The sequence below is a fragment of the Microtus pennsylvanicus genome, chromosome 1, assembly GCF_037038515.1.
Source record: "Microtus pennsylvanicus isolate mMicPen1 chromosome 1, mMicPen1.hap1, whole genome shotgun sequence".
Lineage (NCBI taxonomy): Eukaryota > Metazoa > Chordata > Mammalia > Rodentia > Cricetidae > Microtus > Microtus pennsylvanicus.
Window position 1 is genome coordinate 80,486,825 of NC_134579.1, and position 10,462 is coordinate 80,497,286.

The 10,462-nt window shown below is 46.6% G+C and overlaps 2 pseudogenes; one reads left to right on the forward strand and one right to left on the reverse strand.

The window, feature by feature from the left end:
- Positions 1 to 648: 648 nt before the first annotated feature.
- LOC142845958 (Golgi to ER traffic protein 4 homolog pseudogene) lies at positions 649 to 2,875 on the forward strand (annotated as a pseudogene).
- Positions 2,876 to 5,261: 2,386 nt separating this feature from the next.
- On the reverse strand, positions 5,262 to 6,428 carry LOC142839926 (diacylglycerol O-acyltransferase 2 pseudogene; annotated as a pseudogene).
- Positions 6,429 to 10,462: the final 4,034 nt, after the last annotated feature.

The window sequence follows — 10,462 nt, forward strand, 5'->3', positions numbered from 1 at the left end:
CTCAACTCTGCTGTTCACTGTGGTTTATGCTTTGGCAGGTTTTTTTCTCGGGCTATATTGACAGAAACACCGTCCTCCTCTATGCCTCTTGGATCAACAGCCAGACTCACCTGCGCCCTGAGGAGTGACATCGGCATTGGCGATAACAACATTTACTGGTACCAGCAGATGAAGGGGAGCCCTCCCAGGGTTTTCCTGTGCTACTGCAAAGACTCAAACAAGTCACTGGGGCCTAGAATCCCCATTACATTCTCTGGATCCAGAGAAGCCTCAAAAAATGTTGCAAATTTGCACATCTCTGAACTATATAGATGTAGGATGAAACTCAGCACTGCTGTGTTATCTGGGAAAGTAGTGTTTCCCACAGTGATACAGGCAGATGGGGAAGTAGCCATCAATAGTAGCTTCTGCTAAGAAAACAAATCAGTTCTGTTAGAGTGCATGTAGTGGCCACAGGGAAGGGAGCAAGGAGGCTCCGCCAACATCGCCTGCCACAGCACCAGTTCTGAACATTGCAGAGGCCCATGGTATTGGTTTTGATCACCCAGAAAGATGCCCCCACCACATGGAGGGCAAACTGTGTACAAGTATTTGAAGGGCAACTACCACAAGGCACACGAGATGTACTGAATGCTCTTCTTCAGATACATGTCTAGAAACAAACATTCAGAATCCTGAGATCTCAGGTACTCAAGAGTATTTCTCTTCTTCGGTCATGGCCAGCAGAGCAGTCCAGGCTGACCTGACCCTGCCGATACTCGAATCCCTGGGGAAGGTAACGGTATATATAGCTGATCAACTATAAGAGAACTGTAGAGCCAGCTACAGTGTTCAGTTTGACGGATCTAAATTCGCAAGAGCAAGTAGTGTTGGTGGCCAGAACTGAAGTGGTCCAGTGGAGGATCTGGGAAACTGGGCCATCTCAGCTTCCACCAGCCCCTCATGCTGTGGGTCTGCAATACTACTGTAAGTCTCAGTATTACTTCCTGCCCCCCACTGAGGGCAAGGGCTGTACCAACATGACGGACAGGTACTCCACTACACAAGGCTTCTGAAGCGGGTGGGTGAGTTCGTGGCCCAGGCTGTGTACAACTGTTTCTCTGTTTGAAAAACAAGAAAGGTACCCAGGTTTCTGTGATTCTGAAGTTTTGTATTCTGTTTCTCTTTTCTTCTTATTTTATTTATTCTTATTATTTATTTCATCATAAAACGTTTATTAGAATGCTCTTTTTAATAAAGATTTATTTCTATCATTTAATGTGTATGGGTGTTTCACAAACATGTTTGTCTGCACAGTATGCATGCAGTGCCTGTGGAAAACAGAAGAGGATGTTGTATCCCTTGGAACTAGAGTTATAGATAGCTAATAGCTTCCATTAGACTTCTGGCAAGTAAACCCAAGTCTTGTTCAAGAGCCACAAGTACTCTTAACGGTGAGCCTTCTCTTTTTTTTTTTAACATTTTTTTATTGATAAAAGAAGAATAAAGAAAAAAAAATTTCCACCTCCTCCCAGCCTCCCCTTTCCCTCCCCCTCCTCCCACTCTTCTCCCTCTCCTCCCACTCTTCTCCCCCTCCTCCCCCCCCTCACCCCTTCCCCCAACTCCTCTCCCCCTCTCTCTCCAGACCAAAGAGCAGTCAGGGTTCCCTGCCCTGTGGTAAGTCCTAGGTCCTCCCCCCTCCGTCCATATCTAGGAAGGTGAACATCCAAACTGGCTAGGCTCCCACCAAGCCAGCAGATTGCGTAGGATCAAAACTGCGTGCCATTGTCCTTGGCGTCTCATCAGCCCTCATTGTTCGTCATGATCAGAGAGTTCAGTTTTATCCCATGCTTTTTTTGGTAATAGTCCATCTGGCCTTGGTGAGCTCCCAGTAGATCAGCTCCACTGTCTCAGTGGGTGGGTGCACCCCTCGTGGTCCCGACTTCTTTGCTCATGTTCTCCCTCCTTCTGCTCCTCATTGGGACCTTGGGAGCTCAGTCCAGTGCTCCAGTGTGGGTCTCTGTCTCTATCTCCATCCCTCGCCAGATGAAAGTTCTAAGATGATATGCAAGATATTCGTCAGTATTGCGCTAGGATGGGGTCATTTCAGGTTCCCTATCCTCAGCTGCCCAAGGAACTAACTGGGGACCTCAGCTTGGGCACCTGGGAGCCCCTCTAGGGTCAATTCTCCTGCCCACCCTAAAGTGGGTCCCTTAACTAAGGATTGTGGTTCCGTGCTCCCCTATCCAACCTTCCTTTATCCCGATCCTCCTATTTCCCCAAGTCCCCCCTCCTTCCCTTCTACCTTTTCTCTCCCCATCTCCCCTTACCCCCTTCCCACCCCACCCCCAAGATCCCACTTTTCTCCCCGGCAATTTTGTCTACTTCCCTTATCCAAGAGGATCTTCAGAATCACAGAAACCTATTTTTCACAAAAAAAATCTAAAAATACACAATAGAGGAAAATATAGCATTATCAACAAATGGTGTTACCAAAACTTAATAGATATGTGTAGAAGAATGGATGTCCTATCTCTCACTGTGTACAAAGTTCAACTCCACATGAATCAGATACCTCAATACAAAATCAAAAACTGAAATTCCTAGAAGAAAGGCAGAAAGCCTACTCCAACATGTAGGATTAGTAAGGTATTTCTGAGTATGACCCCACTCACTTAGGAACTGTGGTGGTTTGAAGGAGAATGAGTCCCTCAGGCTCACATGTTTGAATATTTTGTCCTCCATTTGTGGAAATGCTTGGGAAGGTTGAGGATGTCTTCTTTTTGGAGAAAGTGTGCCACTGGGCAGTGGGCTTTGAGGTTTTAAAAGACTCATGCCATTCCTGGTGTGTGCCCCTCTCTGTCTCCTGTTTACAGATCAAGATGTGAAGTTTTAGCTATTGCTGCCACTAGGACTCCACCCCCTCTGAAACCATAATCCAAATTAAATATTTTCTTTTATAAAAAAAAAAGAAAGAAAGGTACCCAGGGGGTCTTTACAAGGTGCGCACAGAAGGTCCTGTCCATCAAGGGGACCTTCTTTCAATCCTTGCTCAACTTCATCTGGTTTCTGCTGCTGGCTGTGGACAAGCTGACTGTGTTCACAGTGAGCACCACCTGCTTCCCTACATGGGGACCCCATGTACAAAGTGTACCTGGACAGGGGAGCTGCCAAAGCAGACCTCCTCCAGAGAGGGCAACCTGGGAACAAGCTGAGCAGCCTCGTGGACTCCTCAGAGCAGGAGGATGGGGACAAGTGCTAGGATGGCAGAAGCCTCATCAGCCTGCACGGAAGCTGCCTGGCCAGCATGGAGATGCCCATGACCAGCACCACTGGGACGGATTCAGTGCCAGGATGGCATGAGGCCCCTTACACAGTAGGCTCCTGTTCAGGGGCTGGAGGGGCCTCCTGTGCAGAGTCTGTCCCTATTTATGTATAGAGGTCAAGGGCTGTGTGGTAAGGACCAGGAACAAAGCCCAGCTTCTGCTGCCCACCGATGTTCCTCATATCTCCCACAATAAAGCACAAGTCCTGCTGCAGCATCCTGTGCCGTCCTTGTCTCTGGTTCCTTGTGGAGGGCTCTAGTGGGACAGGCAGCTGGTATCAGTAACCTGTATCCCTTCTTGCGTGTTCACTGTTGCCATGGCACGCCAGAGGAGTGGTACTCACTACTGGGGGCCATGCAGGATCCTGAATCCTGCAGATGAGAGCGCTTTTTTGTTTGATTTCTGTTTGGACACAGAGTTGTTTTCTAATCATGATGAGCTTCTCAGGGACAGAATATGTTCTCCTAGGAGGTAGAGATCAGTCATTCAAGCTACAGCCCCGCTGGTCCCCATGAGCCCCACGCTACTGCTCTGCAGATGTTTTAAAGGGTGTAGTAGGTTCTCATATCCTTCATGTTGTCGTATTTATTTTTTTTCTGGGTGAGTGATTTTGCAATCTAATGTTTAGGACTTAACCATTTTAAGAATCCAGGAGTGAGCAACCAACTCTATTACCACAGATAATGCCCATGCTACCAGTCAGATTATAAAGGGAGACTCCATATTTTTCACAATTAAAATAAATAAAATTTCTGGATTACAACACTCTCAGCTGCTAGGGAAGGAAGCAGATGTGCCCTATTCTCTATAAACTGGGATTTAAGGACGGCTTATGTCGTCAGTTGATTAGTTCTCAATTTTTTTCTAAAGGTTTGTTTACGTTTTGGATCTATTGGTTTAATTTCTCTGACCCAGATATATCTAGAATTTTAACCCTTTTATTAGGGTTTCCTGGCTCATAGATTTCAGAACTGTCTAGCCTTGTGATTTTTTTTGTTCTTGTTTCCATTTATTAGTCTAGGAATATACAAAAGCGTGACATGGCACAACAATCTCATGGAAAGAAAACAGAATACACAGGAGGGGGCAGCTCTCTTCCCTGGCCCAATGCCTCAGGAAGGCACACATGTGAGGCGTGGGTACAGGGCCTCCTGTCCTGGACCCAGTGTGCTACACCGAAAACCAGGCCCTTTTTTGAACAGAAGAGAGACCTTTCCTCACACCAGACTTGGGGTGTGGCTCAGGAGAGCTCAGGCGGCTGAAATAACATGCTCCAAGCCACTGCTGAGCTGTGCTGAATCTACGGTGCCAGCCTTCAGAGTAAAACCAGCCAACAGCAGCGAGATAACCCAAGACAGTACCTGTGGGACATCCTTGTCCCTAGCACAGTATATAGGCCAGCATAGGCTCAGATTGGAGAAAAGGGGTAGGGTGAAGAGCAGAGAGGAGACTCCAGATGCTATCTGCCACCTTCCCCAAAGGGGCCAACTCTGTTCCCTGCATCCTCCCCTTGGCAAGAAGAACCAGACCTTCAGTCACATGTAGGGTGGTGGGAATGGAGATGTTTGCTAAACACGGCCTCTGCCTCTTGAGAATCCCTGGAGAAAAGAGGATTATCTAAGTGGCCAAGTCATAAGGATTGTCCTTCCCTAGTTCAGCAGGGCCAGCTGTCTGTTGTTTGGGGAACCCTAGCGGGGGCTGGATAAGAAACCATCAAGGCCCAGAAATGTCAGCCACCACCTTGTGCAGGACATACTAGATGTGAGAACTTAAAATACTGACTCGCCCCTTCTTACAAAAGATCTAACATGGCAATGGTTTAACAAATTATAATTTCTTTTAAATAACCCAAGACACCCATGACGCTTCCAAATTTACAGAGCAAGATGCACTTGAGAACTTGGTAGAAAAGGATTCACAGTCGCTCCTTCCAGGAGCTGGACCCCACAGGCTGGGTCAGTTCACCTCCAGCACCTCCGTCTCCGGAAGGCAGAATTTGGTCTTGTGATTGTCAAAGAGCTTCACCAGGGCCTCCATGTACATGGCGTGGTACATGTCGATGTCCTTCTGGGTCGGGTACTCCAGCTTGGGGACGGTGATGGGCTCACCCACAACAGTAGTGATAGGCTTGGAGTAGGGCACCAGCCCCCAGGTGTCAGAGGAGAAGAGGCCTCGGCCATGGAAGATGCACGGGGCAAAACCAATATACTTCTGGAACTTCTTCTGGACCCAGCGGCCCCAGAAGCCTTCCTCAAAGATCACCTGCTTGTACACCTCATTCTCTCCAAAGGAATAGGTGGGAACCAGATCAGCTCCAAGGCGCAGGGCCAGCTTTACAAAGCCCTTGCAGTTCCACAGAGTGACTGCGTTCTTACCAGGCATGGAACTCAGGGACTCGGCTGCACCTCCCACCACGATGATGATAGCATTGCCACTCCCCTTCTTTGAAAGCAAGTAGTCTATGGTGTCTCGGTTGACAGGGCAGATGCCTCCAGACATCAAGTACTCCCGAAGGACAGGCATCCGGAAGTTGCCAGCCAACTTGGCCAAGTAGGGCCTTATGCTGGGAAACTGTTTGCTAACTTCGGTCGCCTCCATGCTGAAGTTGCAGAAGGCACCCAGGCCCAGGATGCCATGGGGATGGTACCCAAAGATATAGTTCCTGGTGGTCAGCAGGTTTTGCGTCTTCACCAGCTGGATGGGAAAGTAGTCTCGGAAATAGCGCCACACGGCCCAGTTCTGCACCTACTGCGGTCTCCTGCCACCATTCTTGGGCGTGTTCCAGTCAAAGGCCAGCCAGGTGAAATAGAGCACAGCTAACGGCCAGCAGTCGGTGCAGAAGGTGCACATGAGAATAACACTGCAAGCCACTCCTAGCACCAGGAAGGACAGGACCCACTATAGGACTGAGATGACCTGGAGCTGCTTTTCCACCTTGGACCTGTTGAGCCAGGAGACAGAAAAGATGTCTTGGAGGGCCGCGAGGATGCTGGAGCCAGTGCCCCATCGCCCAGACCCCTCGCATGACAGGGCAGATCCTCCATTCTTGTTCTCTCTAAGGGCAGCTTCGGCCCAATGCTCACCCCGCAGGACTCCGGAGTAGGCGGTGATGAGGGTCTTCATGCCGAAGTTGGTGCACGTCAGGGCCCTGCAGAAAGCTGCCTCCCGCCGCGCCCCTGGCCCATGCCCCGGCCGCCAGGGCCGGAGCTTGGGGAGCTGGGGAGCAGCGCCCAGGCCTAGGCAGGCAGCTGCTGCCACTCCAGTTAAGCCTAGAAGCCAGCGAAGCGCGGCCACGGCCTAGCCTTGTGATTTTTTTAAAAAAAATTATTTCTTGAGATTATACTTACATCACTTTCCCTTACCCTTAATTCATCCTCCCATGTACCCTGCCTTGTTCTCTTTCAAACCATGGCCTCTTTTCTCACTCCTGCACACATTCATTTATGTACATAAATATTTCTACATACATAAACACAAACTGCTCAGACTATATAATCTTTTTTGTATGCATGTTTTTAGGTTTGACCATTGGTTTTGGGTCGCCAATAATAAGTGTGTGCTCCTCATGAGGAAGACTATTTCTCCTACCCTCATCATTCTTTGGTTGAGGTGTTTTCATTTAGGGTTGAGTCTTTGGGTTTTTGCTACCCATACATGTTGTTGAGACATTATGGGAAATGCTTCTGTTATTACTTGGAGGCACAGTCTCACAGCAAACTCCCTGATTCTCTGTACTCCCTGACTCTCTGTCCCTTACAATATTTCCACCTCCTCTTACTCAACTTTCACGGGGGTGTGGGAGTGTGGACTACACAGCCCTGTGGTTTGATTGATTGTGGTTTTGTGTAGTGGTCTCCATCTGTTGCAAAGGGAAGTTCATTGATGAAGGATGATGACTATACTTATCAGTGAGTATAAATTCATGTTTATAGTTGTTACAGATTATTCTGGTTTAGTGGCTGTACAGTTTCCTATAATAACCATAATTTCTCTAGGATTGAGTAGTTAGGTAGTTTTCCCCTACAAGGTATGGTATTCCTTTTGATGTATGGGTCTTAAAATCAATTGGAGGGCTTGTGGTTAGCACTAAGGTATGTTTGTCAATAGTGAGTTTGTAGGGTTATCATACCCTGCTGGTTATTGTTGAGGGTTCATAGGTATCAAGCTGGGTAAAGATTATGTAGGTTGAAGATGCTTTCTTTCTTCCATTGTATACTTTTAGCTCCTTTATCAAAAATGAGGTGTTCATAGGTTTGTGGGTTAAAATCTGGGTCTTCTATACGATTCCATTGGTCAACTTTTCTGTTTTTATGCCAGTACCACACTGTTTTCATTACTGTTACTCTGTAATAGAGTTTGAAGTCGGGGATGGTAATGCCTCCAGAAGATCCTTTATTGTATAGGATTGTTTTGGCTATCCTGGGTTTTTTGTTTTTCCATATAAAGTTGATTATTGTCCTCTCCATTTCTGTGAAGAATTTTGATGGGATCTTGATGGGGATTGCATTGAATCTATAGATTGCCTTAGGTAGAATTGCCATTTTTACTATGTTGATCCTCCCAATCCAAGAGCAAGGGAGGTCCATCCATTTTTTTGTATCCTCTTCAATTTCTTTCTTCAATGCCTTAAAGTTCTTGTCAAATAGATCTTTCACTTCCTTGGTTAGATTTACCCCAAGATATTTTATGCTGTTTGTGGCTATCGTGAAAGGTGAAGCTTCTCTGATTTCCCTCTCTGCTTCCATATCCTTTGTGTATAAGAGGGCGACTGATTTTTTGGAGTTGATCTTGTATCCTGCCACATTACTAAAGCTGTTTATCAACTGTAAAAGTTCTTTGGTGGAGTTTTTGGGGTCGCTTATGTACACTATCATATCATCTGCGAATAACGAAAGTTTAACTTCTTCCTTTCCAATTCGAATCCCCTTGATCCCATTATGTTGTCCTATTGCTATTGCTACAACTTCAAGCACTATATTGAAGAGGTATGGTGAGAGTGGACAGCCTTGTCGTGTTCCTGAGTTAAGCGGGATGGCTTTGAGTTTCTCTCCGTTTAATTTGATGTTAGCTGTCGGCTTGCTGTACAATCTGTAGAAGAATGAAAATAGACCCATATCTATCACTGTGCACAAAACTCAAGTCCAATTGGATTAAAGACCTCAATATCAGCCCGAACACACTGAAAATGATAGAAGAGAAAGTGGGAAATACCCTACAACAGTTGGGCACAGGAGATTGCTTCCTATGTATAACCCCAGCAGCACAGACATTAAGGGCAACATTGAATAAATGGGACCTACTAAAACTGAGAAGCTTCTGTAAAGCAAAGGACACTGTCACTAAGACACAAAGGCAACCTACTGACTGGGAGAAGATGTTCTCCAACCCCGCAACAGACAAAGGTCAGATCTCCAAAATATATAGAGAACTCAAGAAACTAGACTTTAAAATGCTAATTAACCCAATTAAAAAAATGGGGCACTTAACTGAACAGAGAATTCTCAACAGAAGAAGTTCAAATGGCCAAAAGACACTTAAGGTCGTGCTCAACTTCCTTAGCAATCAGGGAAATGCAAATCAAAACAACTTTGAGATATCATCTTACACCTGTCAGAATGGCTAAAGTCAAAAACACCAAGGATAGCCTTTGCTGGAGAGGCTGTGGAGGAAGGGGTACCCTCACCCATTCCTGGTGGGAATGCAATCTTGTGCAACCACTGTGGAAGTCAGTGTTTCGGTTTCTCAGGAAATTCGGGATCAACCTACCCCTGGACCCAGCAATACCACTCCTGGGAATATACCCAAGAGATGCCCTATCATATGACAAAAGCATTTGTTCAACTATGTTCATAGCAGTATTATTTGTAATAGTCAGAACCTGCAAACAACCTAGATGCCCTTCAATGGAAGAAAGGATGAAAAAAGTATGGAATATATACACATTAGAGTACTACGCTGCGGTAAAAAACCATGAGTTCTCGAATTTTGCATGCAAATGGATGGAAATAGAAAACACTATCCTGAGTGAGGTATCCCAGACCCAAAAAGATGAACATGGAATGTACTCACTCATAATTGGTTTCTAGCCATAAATAAGGGTCACGGAGTCTACAATAGTTGAATCTAAAGAAGCTAAGTAAGAAGGTGAACCCAAGGAAAAACATATACTTATCCTCTTGGCTAAGGGAAGTAGAAAAAATTGCCGGGGAGAAAATTGGGATCTTGGGGGTGGGGTGGGATGGGGGTAAGGGGAGATTGGGAGAGAAAAGTTAGAAGGGAAGGAGGGGGGGGCCTTGGGGAAACAGGAGGATTGGGATAAAGGAAGGTTGGACAGGGGAGCACGGAACCACAATTCTTAGTTAAGGGAGCCACTTTAGGGTTGACAAGAGACCTGACCCTAGAGGGGCTCCCAGGTGCCCAAGCCGAGGTCCCCAGTTAGTTCCTTGGGCAGCTGAGGATAGGGAACCTGAAATGACCCTATCCTATAGCAATACTGACGAATATCTTGCATATCACCATAGAACCTTCATCTGGCGATGGATGGAGATAGAGACAGAGACTCACACTGGAGCACTGGACTGAGCTCCCAAGGTCCCAATAAGGAGCAGAAGGAGGGAGAACATGAGCAAAGAAGTCGGGACCACGAGGGGTGCACCCACCCACTGAGACAGTGGAGCTGATCTATTGGGAGCTCACCAAGGCCAGCTGGAATGTGACTGAAAAAGCATGGGATAAAACTGGACTCTCTGAACATGGCGAACAATGAGGGCTGATGAGACGCCAAGGACAATGGCACTGGGTTTTGATCCTACGTAATGTGCTGGCTTTGTGGGAGCCTAGCCAGTTTGGATGTTCACCTTCCTAGATATGGACGGAGGGGGAGGACCTAGGACTTACCACAGGGCAGAAAACCCTCACTGATCTTTGGACTGCAGAGGGAGGGGGAAAGGAGTGGGGGGAGGGGGAGAAGGGTGGGAGGAGGGGGAGAAGGGTGGGAGGAAGGGGAGGGAAATGGGAGGCTGGGAGGAGGTGGAAACATTTTTTTTCTCCTTTTCTCAATTTAAAAATAAAATTAAATTAAAAAAAGAAAGAAATTTTTCAACATATACAGAGAAACTATGTTATGTCTTAATTTTTATTTCGCAAATAAACATTAT